The sequence below is a fragment of the Narcine bancroftii genome, chromosome 1 (assembly GCF_036971445.1).
Source record: "Narcine bancroftii isolate sNarBan1 chromosome 1, sNarBan1.hap1, whole genome shotgun sequence".
Classification (NCBI taxonomy): Eukaryota; Metazoa; Chordata; class Chondrichthyes; order Torpediniformes; family Narcinidae; genus Narcine; species Narcine bancroftii.
Genome location: NC_091469.1, coordinates 400,528,546 through 400,555,691, shown reverse-complemented (window position 1 = coordinate 400,555,691; position 27,146 = coordinate 400,528,546). Strand labels below are relative to the sequence as shown.

At 41.3% G+C, this 27,146-nt stretch overlaps 1 long non-coding RNA gene across 1 annotated transcript in view; it reads right to left on the bottom strand.

Annotated features, from left to right (window-relative positions):
- Nucleotides 1-4,286: 4,286 nt before the first annotated feature.
- Nucleotides 4,287-27,146, bottom strand: part of LOC138751467 (uncharacterized) — a 151,694-nt gene continuing 128,834 nt past the window's right edge. Inside the window, exon 4 of the long non-coding RNA XR_011349963.1 lies at nucleotides 4,287-4,610. This is a non-coding gene — a long non-coding RNA (uncharacterized lncRNA). The remainder of the gene's footprint in view (nucleotides 4,611-27,146) is intronic.

Sequence of the window (27,146 nt, the reverse complement as noted above, 5' to 3'; positions counted from 1 at the left end):
GCGGTATGGGATTCTTTGAAGGCTTATTTAAGGGGAGAAATAATAAGTTACACAGCTAAAGATGAAAAAGAATATATGTTTGAAGTTCATTCTTTGGAAAAGGAAATAATAAAGATGGAAAAAGAATTGCAAACTCGAGGGAATGATGAACAAAGGAAAATGTTGGATTTAAAGAAATTGAAGCTTAATACAATCATATAGAGTAGAGAGGGATACAAGACGAACCCGACAAAAATATTACAAATTGGGAGATAGAACACATAAAGTTTTAGCATGGCAATTGAAAACTGAACAAATATTGAGAACAATAGTAGCTATAAAAGAAGATATGGGTCATCTTATAAAACACAAGGAATTAAAGATGTGTTTATGAAATTTTATAAGAAATTAAATAAATCTGAATCTTTAAAAGATGGGGATAAAACAGATGAATATTTTTCCAAAATTACTTTACCACGGTTAAGCATAGAAGAGAAGACAAAATTAACAAATCCATTTACAGTTACAGAATTAAATGATATATTGATGTCTTTACCAAATAATAAGGCTCCAGGGGAGAATGGTTTCTCTCCGGAGTTTTACAAAGAATTTAAAGAACTATTAATTCCAGTATTTATGGAATTGTTAGATCAAATGGAAGATCTTTTGGACTTACCTGAGTCATTTAAAACTGTTAATAAGTTATTCCAAAAAAAAGGGAAGGACCCTTTGCTTCCATCTTCTTATAGACTAATTTTGTTATTGAATACTGCTTATAAAATTTTGTCCAAATTAATAGATTAGCTAAATGTTTACCTAAATGGATTAATATGGACCAAATACGTTTTATTAAAAATAGATCTGCTGATAATATTGTTAGATCTTTAAGTATAATAAATATGGCTCAGAAAAGAAAAAAAAATACCATCAGTGGCCTTAGCTTTAGATGCAGAAAAGACATTTGATAGATTAGAATGAGACTATTTATTTAAAGTACTGAAGGTATTTAGAATTCTGACAAGTTTTATAAATTGGATGAACATTATATAATTCTCCAAAGGCTAATGTGATTACAAATAGGCAAATCATTTTTTTTTGTGTTGGAAATATCATCTAGACAAGGATGTCCATTATCTCCTTTTTTTAAATTTGCATGAGCTATAGAACCTTTAGCTGAGGTGATTAGAAGTGATAATGAGATTGAAGATTTTAAGATGCATAATAAAGAACACAAAATCAGTTTTACTCCAGATAATGTAATACTGTATTTTACAAACCCTGGAATTCATATTTTAAAAAGTAAATGATGATTGGTGGAGTATGGCTTAGGATCAGGTTACAAAGTAAATATTGATAAAAGTTAAGTGATGCCAATGGTTGAGACAGATTATTTTTAAGTTAAGAAAAGGACAAAATTTTAATTAAATATTTAGGAATTAATGTTGATAAGAATTTAAATTAAATTACATACATTTATTGAGGAAAATTAAAGAAGATTTATTAAAATGGAAACATTTGCCTTTTTCTTTAATAGGAAGGATTAATTTTGTGAAGACTAATATCTTTCCTAGAATACAATACATTTTTCAATCTTTACCAATTTTTGTTCCAATAATGTTTTTTCAGGATTTAAATCAAAGTATAAGAAGATTTATTTGGAGGGACAAAACGCCTCAGATGGCATTGGAAAAATTAACATGGAAATTTGATCAAGGGGGATTTTGATTGTCTAATTTCAAAAATTATTGTAAAGCAGCTAAATTTAGATTTTGGCTGTCTTGTTATCAGACTGATGAAAAGATTGCATGGTGCAAATTGAAATGAATAAAATAGGAGGAAGTATTTCTGAACATATTTTAGATAAGGCATGAGGGGTTATTAAAAGGAAAATCTGATCCACCAGTTTTGAAGCATATACTTAAAATATGGAATGGAGAACATGTAGAAGGAGGAATGGAAAATTATCAGTTAAATTATATTAAATCAAAATCCTTTAATTCCTTTTACAGTTGATAACCGTTATTTTGATGTTTGGTATAATTGTGGAATAAAAAATGTGTTTTTTGGGATCTGTTTTCTTGATTTTTTGATCAATTGAAAGATAAGTAAAATATACCACATAATACTATTTTTTTCTTATTATCAACTTAAATATTTTTTTAAAAAAGGGAGGAATATTAAATTGCCAGAACAAAATCCATTTGGATATTTAATAATAGACACGTTTATTGAAATATTTATTACTGATATGGTATATTAAATTACAAGAGACTAATCAGAAAAATGATTTATTTAAATTAAGATCTAGATGGGGAAAAAAGATTCAAGATGAAGTATGTTAAAATTATGTTATGGAAGTGTAACTAATACAATTAATGTTAGATATCAAATGGTACAATTTAATTTTTTATATCAATTATTTTTCACTCCATATAAATTGCATGCTCTTCATTCAAATTGTTCTGATCAATGTTTCAGATGTAATCAAGAAGTAGGATCCCTTTTGGATGCAATTTGGAAATGTGAAAATGTAGTTAAGTTCTGAAAGGATACCAGTATTGGGAGAAGATTTGAAGATACACATTTTGAAGGATCCCAGAGTATTTTTATTGGGTGATATTCCCCAATTGATGTTAGATATTTATCAGAAGAAGTTTTTAAGTGTAGCGATAGCAAAGAAATGTAAAGCTGTTACATGGAAATATGGTGATATTATGGGGTTGAATAGATGGCGAATGGAAGTATTAAATTGTATATCATTAGAGAGAATAATGTATAATTTAAGAAATCAACCAGAAAAAACATTATAAGATTTGGAAACCCTACATGGATTTTATTGCTATGACTTTACTTGCAGCGCCCACCACGCCCCCATCCAGCTCGCCCTAATTAGTTTTGATTTAAGACTGTTATGTAAATTGCAATTAATTGATTATAAGATATAGGTTTATTAGACCGGTTTTTCATTTTTTTCCTACTTTTTTGGGAAGGGAAGGGGAGAAAAATTTTATTATTTTTGTGTCATAATGTTATCTTTTTCATGTTATGGATAAATACTGTATATCTTTTGATGCAAATGGAATGTAATTTTTTTTAAAAAGTGCAGATTCATTCAGGCAAGGTGAAAGGCCTTTCAAGTCTAAGCAATCTCATCTATCCCATAATAGATAGGATTTCCTTGCATGTCCAAAGCATACATTTGTTCAGGATAGTTGAAAGGGTGCTGAGGGCAAGAAGGGCTCCCAAAGGGCCACTGGCACTGAAGGCTTCCTGATCACGTTGGAGGTTTGGATCTGGAGCTCGAATTACTGATGGATTAAAGAGGAGTCTGTGCGGCTGCAGAAGCGGTAGAGGTGAATCCATGGACACTCAGTGAGTCTGAAGGGACACCGATGATGACTTTGTCTGCCTTACGGCAGGCAGAAAGCAGTTTTGTGTAACATTACATGTTCTATACTATTACATGACAATAAAGGAATCTTGAATACTGATAATCAGCATGACTGTACACAGAGGTCATGACCAAGGTTGTGAGACAGTCTGATAACTCCCCCCAAAAGAACACTCATCTCGGTGTGTAGGGCAGGGATGGGGAGGGAACTAGCATAGACTTATTCTGAAAATATATCAAATGTTTTAAGGAGAAAACATTTAATAAAATGGGAAGTCTGAAATGGAGAAAAATATTAACAACACCCTAAAAGGGTGGGTAAAAGAGGAAGTGTGAGCGAAATGAAAGGCAATTATCAATGGTTCCAAGATTAAAATAACTTGATGAATTCGATGAGCCAGCAGCAAAACAGAGATGTACAGGGAATCCAACAATGTAAGATCTTTGTAATGCCAAGTGACACTTCAATTCTTCATCTGTGTTAATTTAAACTTGGAGTGCTAATTTGGAGCTCGATGCTCTTAGTGTTGCCCAACAGAACTTTCATTCATTGGCATGAAGGATTCCATCTCCTTCACCATTCCTATGCTCTTCCCATCTCCAATTCTTTCTAGGGGTAAAACTTGAAAATCTGCAGACACCTCCAATCCCTTCCAGCGGCGCAACTTAAATCAGTCATCTATTTTTGAGTTCTGCTGCTGATCAGCTACTCTTTGGTCATGAGAATCTCACTGTTGTGGTATGGAGAACAGGGTGTTCCAAGAGCTGAAGGACATGGTCTTCACATTTAGTCTTGTTTTCCACAAAGAAATCTGTCTAGTCTGATATTCCACTTGGATTACTGCAGGAGTGGACAGTGAATAGGGAATGCGTGAGTCTGCTGAAAAATTATATAGATATGAAGTTGCTAGGCAACCATGTTTATTTTCTCAGCATGTAACTCATACCTCAATGCAGATCTATTCAATCCAAAAAAAAGTGCTGGAGGAACTCAATAAATTTCACAGGCCTCAGTAAGGGGGAAGAAAAAAAAAATCAATATTTTGGATCCGTACCCTGCATCAAGTCTTAATGAATGATTCTGACCTGAAGTGTTGACTATTTTCCTCCCAATGATGCTACTCAATCCGTTGAGTTCTTTTTGCAGAATCTTTTTTGCTCTGATTCCAGCATCTGAACTTTTATATAATGGGCTTCTTCCTCGTCTGGAGAGGTCTGCAATGCTTTGTTACTTGATAACCTGCATAAAGTAGAGATAGCTTTGTGGGATTTCTGGCTTCTCAAAGGGTTCATGACTGCATGTGAACTATTTTGTCACCACTACACTTGCATCGCTTATTGTAAAGTACAAGGAAATATTCTGTGAAGGATTTAATTCCCTGAGTACTCGTCCATTGCCAAGTCCTAATTTAGTCTCCTGGCAGTTGTCATCCTGCATCAGTCACTGCACCTTCATGGGTGCTTAACATACACATATGAACTGAAATCAAGAATAAATAAGATATCGCAGTGATACAACCAAGATGATATAAACACAAGATAAAATAAGTAATATTTATAATTATTTGACTAATGATCCAAAAATGTGTTTTCAATAGTTCCTACTCTTTTGTGGTCTTGTGGTCATTTTATCTTCCAGGTGGGGATCAAGAGCCTGATAGCTGTTGGACAGAATCTGTTTTGGAACCTAAAGTTTCTGGACATCTGACATCTGTATCTTTTGTGTGAAGATAGTAGTGAGAAGAGAGCATGGCCAGGGCGATGAGGATCTTTTATGTTACTGGATGCCTTGAGGCAGTGCCTCGTATGTCAATGGACAGGAGTTGGGTTCCCATGATGGACTTGCCAACATCTTCTATTTTAGGTGGCTTTCTGCATTTCTAGGCCTATTTAATACTTGATGCACTAAAACAAATCTGGATGGTGAACTGTGAGATGTGCGCAACTGCTCAAAACGAAAATGGTCATGCAACATCTGTGGACAGAGAAACCAAATTGTTTTTTTTAAGCAGAACTGGAAGATTGGAAAATAGATGTTATGATTGAAATGAGATAGTAAAGATGAAGTGAAGTAGTAGTAGTTTTGGTTTAGTAATGTCCAAGTCTGATGCATAAGATTGGAACTGTCTAAGAAAGGTAATGAATTATTTTTATATACTCCTATCTGGAAGAACTCAGATAAAATGGAGTGAGATGAATGAGAATAATACAGGAAAAATCTCATTCATCTTCCTTTCACAGATATTCCCTTCTCTTCATCCCTTTTCCCCTCCCCAACCTAAAGCATGATGGTTTACTCATTTTCACAGTTCTGCTGGAAGGTCCTTGACCTGAAACATTAGTTCTGTAGCGTGCTATGAGTGGGTGCAGCATTGAAACTGCGACAACAGGCCATGAGCTTGACTATTGCAACTGGCTTATTTTGAATTCTGTGCTGCAACCTTTAAGCCCATCCTTGGTCCTGCCCCTAATGCCCTGGCACTTGCGACCCAAAGACACAAGTGTGTACTTGACTTTCCAGTCGGGACCTGTAGAGATGGTCCTGTGATGCCTTGGATGTGTCAAAGGTGCGGTGTGTTGTTTTGGTGGCTGACCTCTGCACACTGGTGGGGAACCTGTACTGGCTGGGACAAATCTAGATGAGCTGGTTTTAACCAGTCCAGTGTGAATAACTCTCCCTTGCCCCCAATGTCAAGGGTGAATGTCAAAGTGTTCCTGTATAGCACCCTGTATGAACCCTCATAATGTCGCTGAAGGGGAGTCCTGTGCACACCCCTGTGCACAAATACATACTCACAGGAGGACAAGTCTTGGGGGGGGGGGGAGGTTGTTGCAGGGCAAATGACTATTTTGGGGGTGAGACAATGGAGTCCAGTTTATAACACAACCTTTTGAGGATGACAGCAACATGGATGCTGGGGTGAGTATTTGCCCTGGTACTGCGATGGGTCTCTCCATAGACTAGTTTGGCAGAGGAGGACCCAAAGTCATCCTTGGGTGCTGTGTGAATCCCCAGGAGAACCCAAGGCAGTTTGTCCACCCAGTTGGGCTTAATGAGGTGTGCCATCAGCACCGATTTGAGATGGCGGTGTACGCATTTGACTAACCCATTGGCTTAAGGGCGGTAAGCTGTGGTGTGATGTAGCTGAATGCCCAGGTGTCTGAAGAGATCTGTCCACAGGGCAGAGGTGAATTGCACCCCCCAGTTGGTTCTAACAAGTGCTGGAAGACCCAAATGGCGAGGAAAGCTCTGGGGCATGTCTCTGTGGAAGTTTCTGGAAAGGGAATGGCCTCTGGCCAGTAAGTTAACCTGTCCACCGCTGTGAGTAGGTAGCATGACCTCTGGGAGACTGGCAAGGGTCCAATGTGTTGGAATCTGTAGGTCAGGGCATCAAACTGCTGGGAGTTGGTGTTTGATGTGCTGCTGGACGCTGGACATCTGATAGTCCGTTCAGGCTTTCACCCACTCCATGACCTGTTAACGCAGGCAAATTTTGTGGGCACCAGTTGCACTGTTGTGTGGATGGAGGAGTGTGACAAACTGTGGATCACGTCGAAGACTGCTCTCCTCCATTGGGCAGGAACGAGGGGTTGGTGCTGGCCTGTGATGAAACATCACTGAGGAGGGTGGTGCCATTGGTGTCAATTGGGAGGGTCTGGAGCTGCAGTCCCGTGATTGCAGTCCTGAAGCTGAGTGTCTTGGGCTCGTTCTGTTGTGCCTGAGCCAGATCATGATAGTCGATGTCTTGCGACATAGCATTGACTGCCAGCCTGGAAAGTGAGTCTACAACCACATTGTGCTTTCCTGAAAGATGTTGGATAGCAGTGGTAAATTCAGAGATGTAGGATGTGTCTTTGTTGTCAGGCAGACCATGGAGTGGAGGACTTTAAAAAGGCAAAAGTAAGTGGTGGACAGCCAGGTAGAGGACGAGCAATTTCCCATCAAATGTTCTGTACTTTAGTTTGGATGGCCACAATTGCGACTGAAAAAGGTGAGGGGTTATAATAAAACTGTTCCAGAACAGCACCCACTGCTGTGTTGGATGTGTCGACTATGAGGGCCGTTGGTACATCCATTCATGGGTGTACTAGCATCATTGTGTGAGCCAGGGCCTCTTTGGTCTGTTAGAAAGCGTTGTCAGACTCAATGGTCCATTTGAGCTCTTTGGATGAACCCGACATTGACATGAAGAGAGGACACATGATTTTGGCTGTCACAGGGATGAACCTGTTGTAGAAATTCACCATGCCCATGAACTCCTGCAGGCCCTTCAGTGTTTTAGGGCTGGTGAAGCATCGTATGACATCCACTTTGATAAAAGGATCACGCTGGGAGTGGTAATTTTGTGGCCCAGAAAGTCTATTTCCATGAGGCGGAACTGGGCTTCTCCTAGTTAATGATGAGGCTGAATGGAGTAAAAAGTTGGTGGAGGTGATGCGAGTAAAAAGTTGGTGGAGGTGTGACGTATGCTCTGCAGGCAAGTTGCTGGCTACCAGGATGTCATTGAGGTAGATGAAAAGACAAATCTCTACCAACCACGTCCATGAGGCACTTGATTTTCTACGCTGAATTTTTTAACCAAATGGCATGCATAAGAACCCAAACAGGCTGAATGGGATGATGATAGCCATCTTCTGGTTGTCATCCGGGTGCACAGGGATCTGGTGGTATCCTCGGATTAGGTTGACTTATGAGAAAAGGTTTGCACCATGGAGGTTCACTGCGAAATCCTGGAAATGGGGAAATTTGATAGCGGTCCAGCATCGTTGAGATGTCTGTAATTGCCACAGTGTTTCCAGCTGCCATTGGATGGGCACCAAATAGAGGGGTGAGGCCCATGGGCTGTTGGAATGACAGACAATGTTGAGCAACATGCATCTGAACTCTTCCTTGGCAAGGCTGAGTTTGTCCAGGGCCAGGTGGGGGAAATGTGAATGCAATGTTGGATGTCTTACTTATGGATGGCTGCTGTGAACTGGGGGCGCAGGATGGAGAGAAAATCTGCAAGGAGGCGGCTATGCTGGCCATGTTGGGTTTCCACAGAAGCAAGTTGGGTAGAGAGCTCGTTGGACTTGCCGAGGGGCACTGTATGGAAAGTCTCAACATGGTCTAATCGTCTCTGTCCTGGCGGTTGACAAGTAGGGAGTGCACCCAGAGGAAATCTGCTCCTAGCAAAGGTTTGTTCACTGACGCAAGCATGAAGGCCCATTGGAATGTGGTGTCACTGAAACGCACAGGAATTCGCCTTTTTCTGAAGGTTTTGATGGCAGTGTTATTGGCAGCATGCAGGGAAGGGCTGTTGGGTCACGTGCACGTCTCGAGCATTGTAGGGGAAATGACACTTCTCTTCACCCCCATGTTCATGAGGAACCTGCAGACTGAGATGCTGTCTCAAATGTGGAAAAGGCTATTCATTCGACCTGGAGCCATTAACGGTGGCTGGCTCCATCATTTCCCGGGAACAAACACAGCTGATGGCATCTGCATGCAGATGGCCTCCAAAGTTGGTGGTAGAAACTACACCTGGGATCGGACCCTTCTGTTTTCTAGGGGAGTGGGTCCTGCTCATGTGGTGGACTTGATTTGAGCATTGTCCTTGGTGATGGCCACTAGGATGCCATCAAGGTAAATGAAAAGGCAAATCTCTGCCGACCATGTCCATGAGGCACTTGAATGTCTAAGCTGCATTTTAAACCAAACAGCATGCGTAAGAACTCGGAATGGAAGAGAACATCCGCTTGCACCACAATCGTGTGCGGGTTGCTGAAGTCCGCGTCAGTCAATAAGAGTCTGATGTCTTTGGGCATCTGCTCGAGAAATGCCTGCTCGAATATAAGGCAGGGTTTGTGACCTTCTGCCAGTATGAGCATCTCATCCGTGAAGGCAGAGGGGGTCCTATTGCCTAAGCCATCCAGGTGCAGGAAGCTGGCTGCTTTCTTGCTTTGTGAGAGATTGTACATGCTAATGAGGAGATTCTTCAGAGCCATATATTTACCATCTTCTGGCGGGGCTTGAATAAGGTCATCAACTCATGAGGTGGCTTCCTGGTCGAGCGAGCTGACGATATAGACATGTTTCATCAAATTGTAGGTTATCTGTTTGATCTAGAACTGGGCCTCTGCTTGGCCAAACCACATGCAGGGCCTGTTCATTCAGAAAGTTGGCAGCTTCAATGCAACAGCACCTAAAGGTGCCGAGTCTTCAGGGTGTGGAGACTCGTCAGGGGTCACCAATGTAGCATGTTTTGAGCAAGCGCAGTGAAGAGACTGTGAAAACAGGCTATGAGCTGGAGTATCACAACTGCTTTATTTGGAATTCCATGCTACAGCCTTTAAGCCCTTCCTCGGTCCCGCCCCTAATGTTCCGGTGCTTGTGGAAGAGATGGTTCCGTGACGTCATCCTTGACGTGACTGACAAGTGAGGCTGGTTCACTGTTATAACCATATAACCATATACAGCACAGAAAAGGCCAGTTTGGCCCTACTAGTCCATGCTGAAACAAATCCCCACCCTCCTAGTCCCACTGACCAGCACCTAGTCGCCACAGTTCCATTCTTTTTTCTCTAGACAGATGCTGCCTGCCGTGTTGAGTATTATCAGTTTTCTGTCTTAATTCACATATGGTTGATTTACTATTGATTCCTTTCTGCAATTATTACCGACCAATTTCACACTAAAGAAAGAAGTGAGTAGAGATAAAAGGCAAAATTAATGACTGATGTAAAGGAAATAAACTCTAACCAACTGAAGTACTCAATAAAGAAATCTCCTAAAAACAAATCATACATCATGTTTATTCGAACTTGCTGAAATCACAGATTATTTTTATTTACAATGCTGTAGAAGCTGATTTGAGCACATTGAAACTTGTGCTGTCCAATTATACTCAATTAAATTACAACCCTGAATGTTTTTGGAGGGTAGAAGCAAACCAGAACACCTGGAGAAAACCCATGCAGGTCATAGAGAAAACATACAAACTCCTTACGGACAGCACTGGATTCTAACCCAGGTTATTGCTGCTTTAATTGCATCATGCTGCCTTAATGGTTTGGGTTGGCATGGTTGGTGTAGCGGTTAGCTCAATACCTTTTAAAGACCTAGCAATCTTGAACAGGCTTCAAATCCTATGCTGTCTGTAGGAGTTTGTACGTTCTCCCTTTGTCTGCATGGGTTTTCCGCAGGAGATCCTGTTTCCTCCCACCGTTCGAAACATAATGAGGTGTAAGTTATTTGAGTGTAAATTGTGCTGCATGGACTTGTGCGCTTAAATGGCCTGTTACCATGCTGTATGTCTAAAAATTTAATGTCAGACATTGATGTTGCAAGTTTAAATCAATGATATGTATGCATTCACGCTTCTCCTGTGTTGTATGTCGCTTACTTTGGTTATGTACATGGATCCCATCATACCATTTTCAAGTTATTTGCTCCTTTTTAGAATATCAGTAATATGTTGATAAACTTCATACAAATAGTTGCCAAATAGCATTTTTCAGGTTACCTGACCAACTCCATTAATTTCTTAGCAGACAAAGAATTGCTGCAGGAATTCAACAAGTCAAATGGCATCCCTGGGTAGAAGTGGTCAGTCATCATTTCTAGTGTGAAGAACCAAAATTTTGCTGACCATTTCTATTGATGGATGCTGTCTGGCCTGCTGAGTGCCTCCTGTGATTCTTTGCTTTGTTTTTCTCAAGATTCTAGTATCTGCAGCATTTTTGTTTCTCCATTGGTTTATTTCAGAGGTTCTCAGCCTTTGTCTTTCCATTCACATACCACTTTAAGTAATCCCTATGCCATCGGTGCTCTGTGGGACTGTTTAAGGTGGTATGAGGGTGGAAAGAAAAAGTTTGAAAACCACTCTTTTAATCCTATCTAATTGACTCGTTATGTGCACGGTTTCACAATTCGATAGGAAATGGGCCAATGACAATATTTCTCAAGCAAAATATTTCAGTAACAATTGGGTCTGGAGCAGTGATTCTCAATCTTCCCTTCCCACTCAATCCCTTACTAATCACAGAGCACCAATGGCATAGGGATTACTTAAAGTGGTATGTGAGTGGAAAGAAAAAGGTTGAGAACCATTGGTTTATTTGAGTATACAGGCACCAGATAGGAACTCAATAGCTTGAGTTGGTATTGAAGGGTTCCAGCTCAAAACTTTGACCGTTCTTTTTTCTCCCACTGATGCTGTTTGACGTAGCAATTTTTAAAAAAAAGTCAGTATTTTTTCTCGAATTTGCTGACTGTGCATTTCTGGCATTTTGCTCTTCCAATTTCCCAGTTTTGGACTTTGATTATTCCCCCTTTCTACCTTTCCAATGACTTGCTTTCATTTCCGGTTGCAAATGTATCTCATTCTTTTCTGAATTTTAGCCTTTTTTTTCTGGGAGCTGTTTTTATTCAGTAGAAAAAAAAAGTTCATTCTTCCAGTCTCGTGCCTCATTTCAAGCTTCATTAGTATTGTGCCCCTTTCTAAGTGATGCTGCCCTGATGCTCGCATTTGTGCAGACTGTGCTTCTCAGCTTCTCAAGAGCCTTAGAAAATTTTACTGAATTGTTATTTCAAATCATTTCCCTATTTGTATTTTTTTTTCCTTCCATTGATCTTTAGTATATCTGGCAATAATGTGAAGCAGCAGGCCAAGTGATGGATGGATGTAACTGTATGTCCCTGGCAGACTCCTGGTAATGACTCTCACAATGTTGGCACACAGTTTGATGCCATTGTTGAGGAGCAGAGATGAAATTATGAAGGTCAGCTTCATTCTTGAATGGACAGTCCAAGTGCTCCAACATATATGACTGACCAGATGCTGTAAATCTGATCCGACATTGCTTTATTGGGGAATTTTAAAAGCAATCACTTCAGTACTCTTATCTTTCCTAATTTAATGCAGCTTTCTTTGGTTCTGAAGGCTTGTCATTCTCTCCATGTGCTGTAATGCAATTACCGATTTTTGATTTTTCTCTTAAAAATTCCCAAAATTTTCTGATACAGGGCAAGAAGAGAAATTGAACAATGGCAAATCAGTGGAAAATTGACTGTGACTTTTTAAGGCCTCCTATGCTCAAGAGATGTCCTTTATCACTCACTGCAGATTGACAGAATACAAGGTGATTCAGTCTCTTAATGAATGATGAATGTACTTGGGGTTATTAACATGGATCTTAAAACGAACATTTAGGGTGACAAAATGACGGCTTGAAAAACGGTTTGCCATTCAAAATAAACAATCTTCTACAAGAGATGTTACTGAGGGGAAAAAAATAATGATAACACTCAAAATATCTGAAAGGCAGAATCTGAGTAAATATTTTGGGTGTATAAACTTCCTGCAAGACTTTGCACCCCACTCATTCCATGCTGCTGGCTCTGTGAAATTTGAGAAATTACTCCGTGTGTGAAGGAACAGTTACAGAATTCAAATACATTGCTTAGTCTTTGCACTGGAAAAGGATCTCCTGTTTCTGGCTGATCTTCACTGGTGCTGAACATGCTTAATTCCAATGATGTATACCCAGAATGGGCAAACTCTAAAATTGAGGTAGTTCATTTTCAGTACTTAGAATTTTGCAGTCTGTTCGTTGTGTTTTTATTCTTTCACATCTGAGAAAGCAACTATTTAAACACAATTGTTTGCAATGACTGAAAAATGCTTCATTGTCAGGTTTTATTTTGAAAATATTTATTTGGAAAGTGCAAATAAAATTTGACTCCATTTGCTGTGACTGCAGCTGAGTTGATTGGGGCCAGGGGCAATAGTTGCAGTGTCAGAGATGCAGATAATTTCAAAAGCAACAGAAAAATGATTTGCTCAAAAGAAATTGCCACACACTGTTCTTCCATTGCCACTTATTTCTTCCCAACGACATTGGAATCTTAAATTCGCCTCTGCCGTGGAAGTTATTCTTGATGTTTTTCAGTTGTGTCGAGAAAACATTATTGTATGATTCAATGCCAACTTATTTTTTCTATTGTGTTTGAATTCTGCCCATTTAATTGTTCATTCCCTCAGCCTCTGCTTTCCGGAGATAACATTACTGATTGCAACAAAATGATTTCATTAATGGGGTTATTAAAAGTTAAAAGCAAATATTGACCTTTTCATTGGCTATTACTTTTTAATGACTGTAGAACAAGACATTGAGACTGGAGTGACAATTCCTGTTATTACATACCAAACAGCAGTGATTTTATTTAAAAAAAAATAGCCCAGGCAGTGTTATATTTAAAACAATATTTTTTAATTATTAATTAACAATTATAGAACACTTATCTAAATTTAGCTAAATTATTCTACACTTAACTAACTTAACCCCCAAACTATGCATAAAATATACGCGTGCGTGCGTGCGTGCGTGCGTGCGTGCGTGCGTGCGTGCGTGCGTGCGTGCGTGCGTGCGTGCGTGCGTGCGTGCGTGCGTGCGTGCGTGCGTGCGTGCGTGCGTGCGTGCGTGCGTGCGTGCGTGGAATACCCCAACCCACTGCAGCTGAAAGCCCAATTCTTGAAAGGCAGTTCAAAGTTTGGAAATGCAGTGAAGTTGACATGTGGGCTTGAAAGCGATGTGACACGCAGGCTTCGGATGAATAGACGTGCAGGCCTTGGGTGGATGCGTCGTGCAGGCTTTAAATGGATCATATACGCAGACTTTAGATGAAATTAGCAGTTCACGAAGTTGGGGAAAGAGACTGGGGGGGGTGACAGAATGTTGATTAACTCATGAAATTTCAACGAAGTGCTCTTTTTAGACAAGTGCCAACTAAAGTTCTCCTCTTCTTTGGGATAGGGGGACACAAAGCAAGTGATGCTCATGAAACTTTCAGAACCCTATTTGTGGGCCAGTCGAACTCGTGACTCTCTGGTCACCATCTGACCACAGTATTTCTTCTGCAAGTAGAACCCTTTTAGAGGGTCAGTCAAAGTGGTCTTCTCATCCATCTATACTAATAGGAGGAAATCTGACAGTTGGTCTATAACCACACAATGAGGCCAAGTTTCTCAATCCCACAAAGGAGGGCGAAGAGCTCTTTACTCTTGTGCTGCCTTCTTAAAATGGCCTCCTGAGCAAACTGAGCACTGCCTTTTCAATATGATGGTCACATGGTCTCTGCCCCCTGGCTTCTCCAGGTCTGATTCCCTTCACTCTTCAAATGCATCAACATTTGAAATCTGCTGTCTTTGAAACCTGCTGCTGATTCACAGTCATTTTTTTCCAAAACGTCCAAGCTTTTGTTAAATCCATTCTCTTAAAGGGACGATCCTACACAAATAAATTGAACTGAAAAATGGGAGAGCATCAGACTGAAAATAACTTGAAAATTAGCACAAGTATATGGTATAACATTGTACTTCATGAATGTATTTTTCAAGAGTGTGTTGGCATCTAAATGTTACTTAGTCAATCGGAAAATGATATACAGTATACATAGTGTTTCGCCCTATACTGTATTATCAAGTTCATTTATCATTTGAATGAGCAAGTACAACACAGGAAAACAGTTTTCATGTCCTCAATGGAAAAACACTGCAAATACACATCCAGACAAATGATACATTTGCACATGGTGTAGATACAAAAATTAAAATAAATATTATTGCTAAATAAAAAGAGTCATGGAGAGTTTGCATGAGGTGTAACAGCACTACACCAGCCACTACGCTAACGGTTCCACTGTCATAATTAAGCTCCTCCCCCAATTTTACAGATAAAGTCTTATGAATATACCTAATACTCATTAAAAATAAATCCTCTAGGCAGGGATAGGGATACACTTTGGGAGAATTGTTCCAGTAGTGAGTGGCATTGACTGGCTCTTTATCCTAGTTTCTCAATCATGCCATTAGCGCAGCCTGACTCACCTGCATGCCAGTCTCCCAGTTGGGCCCTTGGTGCAAACCGACTCATCTCCATTCCAATCTCACGGTCAGGACCATCAGCGCAACCTGACTCTCCTCTACGCCAGTGTCCTGGTCAGGCCCTTGGTACACCTTCTTTGCGTTGGCACCCGACCCTGCTTCCAAGCAAGTGGAAACAGCAAAAGGATGCTCATGTGATGAGAGGTATTTCCCATTCATTGCTTGTTCATGGATTTGAAGGGACGATGATTGGTCAATGGAGAGACGTTCCAGACTTTCTCCCTCGATGAGGCAATATTACCAGCCCTGCACCTAAACTCCATCACTTATTCCAACAATGAGTTCACCAGAATGTTATTGGAGTTCCCATCTATCATCATGCCGCAGTTTTCCTCAATGGACCCCAAGCACAGTGTGATGCACCACATCCCAGACAGAGGCCTCCCCTTCATGCCCGGGCCCATAGGCTACCATCCAACAAGTTCCACCTTGTGAAAGAGGAATCCAATAAAATGGAGGAGATGGGGATTGTGCAGCATTCTGACAGCTCATGGGTCCTCCTCTCTCCATATGGTACCCAATTCCGCAGAAGGGTGAAGACAGTGTCACATCTGTAGGAGCTGAACGACGCTACACATGCAGGATTTTATGGCAAACCTGCATGGAGTGTGCATCGTTTTGGCGATTTGATCCGAATGTATCAGATCCCAGTCCAGCAGGATGATGTACTCAAGATGGCCCCTATTACCCACTTTGGTCTGTTCGAGTTCCTCAGGATGCCATTCAGGCTCAAAAGCATGGTGCAGACGTTCTAGCGCCTGATGGATCTGGACTTTCTGTTCATCAATCTAGATGACATATTTATCGCCAGTTACTCCCATCTGGAACATCTAGCATATCTACACATGCTCTGCTGTTGCCTAAGTGACTACGGCTTGGCTATCAACCCAGCCAAGTGCCAGTTCAGCCTACTCGCCATTGACTTCTTGGGACACTGGATTGACCGCCATCTGCCAATTTGCCAGGCTCAGCACTGTTAAAGACCTGTAAGAATTTGTTGGGATGGTTAACTTTTACCATAGTTTTCTGCCCTCATCGACCTTGATCATGCGGCCCCTTTTCGGCTTAATGTCCGGCAAGGTCAAAGAGGTCACCTGGACAGAGGAGGTGACGGCAGCTTTCGAACAAGCCAAGAATGTACTAGCAAATGCCACGCTCTTGGTCCATCCCTGGGTTGACGTCCCCACTGCCCTCACTGTGAATGCCTCCAACGCAGCAGTTGGTGGCATGCTCGAGCAGCTTATCTAATGCCGGTAGAAACCACTCACTTTCTTCAGCCAGCACCTATGACCACAGAAATTTAAGTACAGTTCTTTCGACAGGGAGCTGCTGGCCCTGTATTTTGCCATCCAGCACTTCACGTATTTCCTGGAAGGTAGGGAGTTCACAAACTTCAGACCACAAGCCCCTCACTTTCGCATTTGCCAAAGTGTTGGACCCATGGTCTGCCCACCAGCAATGCCACCTGTCCTACATCTCAGGATTTACCTCCACGATCAAGAACAACATAGTGGCTGACATGTTGTCATGCACCTTCTTCCAATCACTCTTTGTCTCTGGGAGTGGATTATGTCGTGTTAGCAGATGCACAATGACTGAACAGTAAGATGCCGTCAGACAGAACTGGAGTCTCTGCCTTGAAGACATAACCATCGGGCCTGAAGTTAACACATTCCTTTGCAACCTGTCCACTGGGAAACCTAGGCCCATTGTCCCGACTGCTTGGAGGTGTTGAGTCTTCGATACCTTACACAGTTTAGCCCACCCTTCCATCTGGGCGACCATATGGCTTATTGCAGATAGGTTCTTGTGGCACGGCCTACGCAAGCAGATTAGGCACTGGGCCAGGACATGCCTGCCCGAAGGTTGCCTTCTCAGTAGCTACAAAGTGCTTAGAGGTCACGTGAAAGTCCAACTCCCAGCTAAATATCGCATGGTGGAATATGGAAATACAGTGTTGCTTTCCTCTGGAGAAAATCACCTGCAATTTACAGAAGAGATATGACACATTCATTGCAGTGGCAACCGTATCTGAGGCACATCGGTGCACAGATATAATTCACACCCCCCTCCCTCCTTGAATAAGAGAAAAGAAACAAATCTGTCCCAACAGGTAAAGGATTAAGAGTATGAAATGGGGAATGTGACGCAGACGACATGTTTTTGTCCCTACCTGCTTTTATTTAACATCCAAAGTCCTCTAGCTTCGAGGAGGATCATTGTCTTGGTATTTAGGTGGGTTTTGTATGTTTGTATTTTTATATTTTGGTATTTGTATAATTTAAGGGATTGGGAGGGAAGGGTGTAAGGAGGGGAAATAAGGACTCTGCAGATCATATTATGTAGAAAGAAAATATACTACTTTGTTTATTGGATTTGGATGAGTCTTTGGAAAATCAAAAATAAAATATTCACAATAAATTTCCAAAATCCAGAGGCACATGAAGGCCCCACTGCAATTCTGCCAGCCAAAACATAGGAGGTTTGAACATGTCCACGTGAACATCTTAAACCCACTACCTATTTTGAGAGGAGCAAGATACCTGTTCACCATGGTGGACAGGTTCATGAGGTGGCCAGAAACTGTCCCAATTGCTGACATGGACACAGAGATGTGCTCCAGAGGCCTGATTATCATCTGGGTGGGATGGGTTGGGACTCCCAGCCCACATTGCTTTGGACAGGAGTGTCCCATTCACATTGGCTTTGTGTTCTCACTGGCACAACTCCTCGGAACCCAGCTCCACCAAATAACTGCTTACCACCCGCAGTCCAGCGGCCTATTGAAACTTATCCACAGGCACTTGAGTTAGCTCTGTTGGCACACTTCTGAAGGCCAGACTGGGTGGATGAACTCTCCTGGGTGTTGCTTGGCATTCACACGACACCCAAGGAAGACCTGGCTGCATCATTGGCTGAACTGGTATACAGTGCCCAGCTCATAGTTCCCAGTATGTTTGTGCCAGAACCCTGTGACCAGAAGGACACACCTATGGTAGTCCTAACTAAACTCTGGGAGTGGGTTGGAAAACGTGCCCCAGCCCTGATGTCCCACCACGGAACAACATCCTCTTTCATGCCCAAAAACCTACAACAGAGCGAGTATGTTTTTGTTCGCTGACCAGACCACCCCTGCAGCGACCATACGAAGGACCCTATAAGGTGGTGCTCCATAATGGGATGACCTGTGTTCTCAACATCGGCAGTTGTGAAGAGACTTTTATCATTGACCGTCTCAAACTGATGCATCTGGATCTTGAAAGCTCGGTGCAGTGCCACCCCCATGATGACGAGGCCAGGCTGTGGACTCTGCACCTCCTATCACCAGTTCTGAGGCGGTGGCATCATGTGGCAACCAAACCGGCTCCAGCAGTTGCGAGTGAGTCCGCAGCCAGCGATGACCGGGAGGGCTCTGAGTGTGGGCAGACCTCGGCCTGGAAGCCAATGTCACTTCCGGCCCACAAAGTGCGGGGATTGCTGGGAGGGGGTTCTTGAGCGCGCACTGATTCAAACAGTTCACCTGGACCCTGCTCAACTGTGTTGCTTTCACTCTCTGCAATCAGCAAGACTACCCCATCTTATTTATAAAATCTTGCTGTGTCTGCACTGTTTTAATGGAACATCTTCTCTGTTACACCATAGTCTATACTTTTGTTTAATTTTACATGACCTGCTGTATTCGAGGATGGATTCATTTGCTTGGCTAGCACAGAAAACAGTTTTTCACAGTATCTTGGCAAAAGTGGCAGTAAACTATTAAATTTAACTCTGTTCAAAAGGAAATTAGCCACTCATTCAATGTCCTCCCCATTGCACATTCCCTTACTTTGTTGCCCCTTTCCAAATACAACACACCTCTAGATTACATTATAAACTGATCAGACCATCAATTTTTTTGTTTCTTGTTGCAATTAAAGGCTTTCTCCCTCACTACTGCCAACAAACTAATTTTTTAATCAAATGTGAACAACTTTATCATTCCCCTTTGTTTAAGTCTAATTCATCAATATTGGTTACAAAATGATAAGACTGAATACTGAGCCACTCTCTTTGCCACTCATTTGGATCCCCTGGGCTTTTTACATTTCCTCACAATCCTGGCATGGGAGTTTTACAAAGCTAAAATCCATGCACAGGTTATTAAATGCCCTGTCTTAACTGAGTGTTACACAATTTCTCTTAATAAATAGATGCTTATCATCCCTTTTACATTTAAATATAGACATACAGCACAGTAATAGGTTCTTCTAGCCCACAAGCCTGTGCCACCCAATTAATCTACAACCCCTGTATGTCTTGAAGGGTGAGAGGAAACCTTTGCAGACACGGGGAGAACATACAAACTCCTTACAGACCATGCCAGTTGCAAACCCAGGTCACTGATGCTTTGAGCTAACCACTGTTTAACATTTGCCTTCCAAACTGATGGTTTATTCTGAACCTCAAAATCTACCTTCACGGTTAAGTCTGTGATTGGTTAGTTTATCCACTTTTTTAAGGAAGGGATATATGGGTTAGCACAACATTGAGGACTGAAGGGGCTGTACTGTTCTGTATTGTTCTATGTCTCTCTTTAAACTTTAGTTTCATCTCTGACTTAATATTTTTAGTTTGTGTCCCACAATTCCACATTCTTGCAAAAGGGGAATTAGCAGAATCAGGATTTATTGTCATGAACAATTTATGAAATTCGGTGTTTTGTTGCAGTGTTATAATGCAAACATACATATTATAACCATCTTACAACATTACTATAAAAAAGTAACCTTCTTAGCTGCTGCCTTACATTTCTTGCACCATTATTGCACTGCGGGTGGGCGAGAGGGAAATCTATAACATTGAATCTTCAAACATGAAAGACTAAGATAATTCATAAGGTAAGCATACCTAAAGTCAACTGTTTCTTTCCAATAACTATCATGCTCTTGAACCTCTTCTTGTCACACTAATCATTTACTTATCATCCAACACAAAGTACGACCTGCTCTAATGCTGTCACTTTTTCTCATTAGAATATCTGTGAATATTTATAATCTATTTTGTGTTCACTTGATTTGAAATACAATCAAGTATACCATTGTATTTTTTTAGTTTCTTGCAAAGTTCATTTGTTATCATCATAGGGACATAGGAAGTAGGAACAGGAGTAGGCCAAAAATGGCCCATCGAGCCTGCTCCGCCATTCAATACGATCATGGTTGATCTAATTTATGACCTAACTCCACCTACTTGCCTTCTCCCCATAACCCCTAATTCCTCTATCATGTAAAAATTGATCTAACTGAATTTTAAATATGTTTAATGAGGCAGCCTCAACCACTTCCCTGGTTAGAGAATTCCAAACATTCACTACTCTCTGGGAAAAACTATTTTTCCTCATCTCTGTCCTAAATCTACTCCCCCGAATCTTGAGACTGTGTCCTCTCATTTTAGTTTCCCTGGCCAGCTCAAAAAACCTTCCTACATCTATCCTATCCATACCCTTCATAATCCTATATGTTTCTATAAGATCTCCTCTCATTCTTCTGAACTCGAGCGAATACAATCCTAGACAATTTAATCTTTCATCATAAGTCAACCCCTTCATCCCAGGGATCAACCTAGTAAACCTCCTCTGGACCGTCTCCAAAGCCAGTATATCCTTCCTCAAAAATGGAGACCAGAACTGGACACAGTACTCCAGGTGCGGTCTCACCAGTACCTTATACAGTTGCAACATTACCTCCCTGCTCCAAATTATAAAATTCAACTCGACGAAACAGCTTTCTCCGGTCCCCAGTGCAAAAATATGCAAACTCACATACAAACACAACACACATAATGACAACAATACACATGCAGTACGCATATATGTACATTAAAATAAATAAATATTAAATAAACAGTGGTACATTAAAATAAATAAATATTAAATAAACAGTGGTCTTGGAGGCTTGTTTAAGCAATTAAGCAGTCATTCAGCTGCAGCAAGTAAAAAATTTCAATGCGTATGTATATTGTACAATTTCTCTGTCGATGACTTGCATAATTTTGTACAGTTTGAACAGTTCACCTTCTCAGCCTCGTTCACTCCATGGAAAACAAACTCTGCTTATCCGCTCTTTCCTCATAACCGAAATACTTCATCCTGCTAATCAACTCCTTACCCAATTAAGTATGATGACCAAAACTCAAAGTAGCAGGTCAGCTCTAGCCTAATAGCTCAGATAGTTGTGCTCTGTCTGCCCCAACAATCCACATCCCAGTGAATGAATTGTGCTATATTCCCTCATGACATGGAAAGACATTTGAGACCGTTAAGTTAATGCCCCTTTCCAAATGGTTTTCAAACTATTTTTTTCCACTCGCATAGGAATTACTTAAGGTGCTATGTGAGTAGAAAGAAAAAGTTTGGAAACCACTGTTTTAATCATATATAATTGACTCATTATGTGCATGGTTTCACAACTCCAAAGGAAATGGGCCAATGACAATTTTTCTCAAGCAAAGTAATTCAATCCTCCACTTACTCCCCATCCTATTCCCAGTCTGTACCACCCATAAACACAGGTTAATTTAGAGGCCAATTAATTTACCAACTCATCAAAATAACTCAATGTATGTGGGCTGTTATGTTTATTCCTTGAAGAACAGCCTTGCATGCTTAAACAACTTTATTTTTCAAATTGCTTGAACCAACAACACACTGTACTTCTGTTGTAGTTTCCATTTTGTTACCACCCCAACCGCATGCATTGTCTACAGGGAAATATAGTTATTTATTATATGTGCATAATAACACATAATTTCCTTTAAAAATAAACAAACACAATAAGGGTGTCTACATACCATGGCCAGTCTCTTTCCATTCAGCAGCTTTCCATCATTCTCTGAGGTGGTTTAACAGTCATTTTTGGTCTCAAATGTGTTTCCACCAATGTATTCCTTGCATTTACTGTGTTAGTATTTGTGGCTTGAACAGTCATGTAGGAGGGAGGGTTTCAGTTTCTTGAGGTGGAACCGGTTCTGGGGCAAATGGGACCAGTACAAACCGAATGGTCTACATCTGGCAGGGCCAGGATCAATGTCCTATGGAGATTGCTTGCTGGTCCTGTTGGGGAAGGTGGAGGGAACCTCCAAGGAAAGAATGAGGAAGGTGGTACAGAGACCAAAGGAAGAGGTAGGAAAGAGGAAAAGAAAAATAGAGGGCAAAAAAGTCTAAAGCAAAGTCACTAAATTCTAAAAGGGCAATGAACAAAAGGGCACTTTATCGGAATGCCCATGGGCAAAAGCCAATGTGGCCACAGAGAGCACATGCAAACTCGAAGCATCAAGTTCGACCTGGTTTGCTCAAGTCGTGAAGCAGCATCTCTGTCAGTTTTATGAACCATACCATTCAAATGAAGTAAATGGAAATATCATGCATGCCTTCTTAACCATCTGTGTTACTACCTTCAGGGATCCTTGGACCTAAATACCAACCTTCCTTTGTTCTCAATGCACCCTGGGGCTAGACCATGTGTTATACAGAACAAATGTTTTATTTTAAAAAAAAGGCAAATTTATTTGAACTTCTATAAGAAGAATCTGCAATCCAAAAAAAAAGTAGGAAAGCAAATATATTCTGGCGAAGCTAACATATTAATTTTTCCCATAATGAGAGATGGCTTTAGGTAATTAATTTGCAAGATCTGTTCAGGGCATTCTGCAAATATTGATTGCAACGAATAATGTAGAAATCTGGAATATTATCAAGTCTTGTAAAATCTCTTCTATGCTTTGGTGATTGAAGGCAAGAATCCTGTGTGCTTTCTAACAATCATTCGACTTGCATTATTGCATTTGGGGATCTTTGGACACCGACTCCATCTGTTCCTCAGTACTCAAAATTTCCAACCATTCATTGTGTATATTTATCTTGCTAAAATTTAACACAGTGTATATATCAGAATGAAATTCCATCTGTCATTTCTCTGCCCATCTTACTAGCTGATTAATAGTCATGTCCAAATTATTGCCAAATTGCCAACGTTACTGACATTTGTGTCATCTATGAATTTACCAATTAAACTACCTATATTCACTTTCAAATTATTTGTGCATATAACAAAGAGGAAAGGTCCAACAACAATCCTAACTTTACATCACTCATCAAGGTTCCAAAGGCAAAAGCAACCTTTGTCTCCATCTCTTTTTAACGAACGATACTTGTATTCAATTTGTCAAATTGTTGTGATTGGATGAGCTCGTAATTTTTGGGCCAGATAACCACATGGTCAGAGGCCTTAGTGAAGTTGATTTAGACAATATCAACTGTGCTACCCTCTCTGACATAGTCACCTCTTTTTAAAGAAAAACAACCCCATCAAATCGGTCAGACTTCTCAATAAAGCCTTGTGAATGATCCTGATCCATCCTTGACTCTCAGTGCAGTTCTAGAGCCTTATTACCATTGGTAAAAACTGTTATTGAGCTTTGACATGCAGGACCTCCAGCTTCTTTTTCTTATTCCTGAAGGAAGCAGTAAGAGGAGGTTGTGACTAGGATGATGGAGGTTGGCTGCTTTCTTGAGGCAAAACCTCACATAGATATCTGCAATGGAAGGGAAGATGGGTACCCATGATAGACTTGGCTAGCTTCAGTGGCAGATTATTCATGAGGCTGAGTAGGCTGAAGCCTAGTGGCCTGGAAGGGGGCTTTCCTGTGATTTGATTGCCCGACACCAATGAATGGCTGAAATCTGTGCAGAGGGCATGACGTTTGGCCAATGAAAGTAGACATTGGGGGGTACGGAGATCGGTAGCCACTATTACCTTGAGAATAAACGCCTTAGTCACTGACAGTAGCCATGGAGACTGTTGCACATCAACAGCTCGGTGGACCGGAGCAAAGTGAGTATGCCGTGCCATTGGAATTGGGTCGCAGCTGCATCTCGGAGTGGGTGCCTCCACTGTGGGCGATAATGTCCATGTGCTGCCCTGCTCTGTATTTACCACGTCTGCTTGGTGTGTGTGTAGGGTAGTAGGCCCAGGGAAGGGTTCAGAGTCAGCATCAGGAGCTCAGGTGTGTGCCTGTAGGCTAACTACTGAGGGGAAGGTTTGAAGTCAGGCCAAACCTGACTTTGAACCCACCCCTCAGCCGACACTCGAGCTCCCAATGCCCAATTTTGAACCCTCCCTTTGACCCACCACAAATGCTCATTGTGGAATCTTTCCTTGGCCTACACTGGAGCCCCTGACATCGACTTTGAATCCTCCCCTCAACAGTTGGCCTACTGCACTCCTGATGCCAGGGCAGAGAATGATGTGTGCTGAAGGATGAGTTTGAGTGTGGGCTTCAGCATCTTCCTGCTTCTCTCCCAGCATGTGTCCAGCACTGAGAATCACCTTTCTACCAAAGGTAAGGGACAGCACACCCAAGAATGGTGACACCAACACCTTTAAATTTGGCCGCTCTGCTCTGGCCCAGGGAATGCCACTAGTAGCTGTCATTCAATGAATGCTGGCCTTTGAAATAGGCAGAGGGTTTTTAAAAATTGAACAAATGTGTTTTTTAAGGTGTAGATTGATTTCCAATTTAACCATATAACCATATAACCGTTTACAGCACGGAAACAGGCCATGTCAGCCCTTCAAGTCCGTACCGGTTCACTTGAACAACTCCACTAGCTCCTCCGCAAACTCCTGAGGAAGTAGAGGCTTTCTTCATGATGCCATTGGTGTGTTGCCTGGCATTAGTCAGAACAATCCCCAATAATATCTCAATATATCCAACACAACATTGGATATGACTATTTTAGGGTTCTAAAGTGACGAGGACAGGGAGGGAAGATGAAGTGGATGGCGTGGTGATAGATGGTTGCAGGGTGAAGGGTTGAAGTAAGCAAGTTTTAACAGGGGAGACGTAATTTCAGTGATTGCTATATGTGCTATTCTCCCTAGATTCACCACTGCAGGGGGGAGGGGAATTACTAAAGATCAGCCTAGGGCACAGGTGATAGTTAATCCACTGTTGAACTACCTGTCTTGTTTTCCCCTGCAGGTTCTAAGAACAATTTATACAATTTATTGCTTCACTATTTTATGACAGACCTGCTAGATTTTCTGACAGAGTTGCGAGATTAATTCCACCTTCCTGCTTGATCTCCATATTCAGCTTGAGTTTTTAAAAAGATTTATTGCGAACAATTTTTTTCTGATATTTAGTGCTTATGCATATTTACTTTTCTGATTTATATACTGAGAATTTGGATGAATTTTTTGATAAGTAACAGAAATTATAGGTTCGTTTTAAGAATGTTTGTTTCCAATGCTCTGGAACAAAATACTCCTGTTGAACTTTGCAAAACTTGTATCAAAGGACATAATTTTTAGCTTCCACCTGTTTTGTACAACTGTTCAGAACCATGAAGGAATAATCCAATGAGTTTAGGGACTGAAAATTAGGCCACTGCCAAGAATACATGGCATAATTTGAAAAAAAAAATCAGTCAGTAAATTGTTCTTATGGTTGTATCAGGGCAACAAATTTGCATTTCTCAAACAATAAAGAGTATTCAAAATCACCCATCATTCTGCAACTCACCTCTTTGGTAAGCAGAACAGAGCTTGCATAGTAAATGGTCGTATCCTGGGAAGTGTGTTAAGTATTCAGGTATGCAGTGGTGATACAGATGGGCAGTGTTTGACCCACTTTCCTTCATTGCTCACGGCATTTCATGCAGGTGTTGGGACATTGTGTTACAGCTGGTCAAGACGTTGTTAAGACTGCACAAGGAAGACCACATAGGTCTGGACATATTGCTATCAGAAGGATATCATTAAACTGGAAATGATGCAAAAGAGATGCTGGTGCTGGAGGGCATGGGTTTTAAGAATAGGGGTTGTTTCCCCCCCCCCCCCGCCCCCCAAGAGTGTGGGAGGTTGAGGGGTGACTTTACAAAAAGATACAAAATCTTGAGAGGTATAGATGAGATAAATAGTCAGCATTTTCCCCAGGGTAGGAGAATCAGAAACAACATGGCATTGGTTTAAGTTGAGGGGAGGAAAGATTTTAATAAAGAGATGAGGGGCAACTTTTTCAAACCGAGGGTGAAATTAAATGTACGGTGCCAAGAAGTGGTGGAGGCAGGTGCCATCGTTACATTTCAGAGATTTGGACAAGAATATAGACAGGGAAGCATTGGAGGGATGTGGGCCAATTGGATGAGATCAGACAGGCATTTTGGTTGCCACGGACAAGTTTGGCTGAAGGATCTGTTTCTGTGCTGTATAACTGACTCTCCCTCCTTTCTAATTTTCACACTGTTAAAGGATGCGTGTGTTGCTTAAAATACTTTATAGAAATTAAATCAACCATAATGGTCACTTGCACATGTTAATACAAAACACCTTGACTTCAATGTTTGCCTTGTGGATACAGGATAAGATGATGAAGAGTTGCTGATTAATTCCAAGGCCAATTTCCTATTTCAGGATGGGTTTTCACAAGTCCCAGGGAAAAGAGCTGCGTAAAATTGGGCTAACTCGGCAATTTGCCCGGTTAGTGACCCAGTTTCACGATAGTTGGAAAGGGTCTGACCTGGTCAACTCTGTCAGAATCCAACAGGGTCCCCCGCCTTCCTCAGAGGTCGTCAGGGAACCCAATTAAACTTGCCTAGGTCACATCCACAAACGATAATGGTTGACCTGCTTATTCCGGTAACATGCGTGTGTTACTGGGCTGCCAGCCTCCAAACCTTCGGCGGTGCTTCTGGTGAGTGGGTGACGCGTCACTGCAGGGCGAGATCCCCCTTAAATCGCCGAGTTGGCAATTTAATGGGTAGACCCCCCCTGCCATTTAAAAGGTGCTTCCAGCACCTTTGCCCCCAG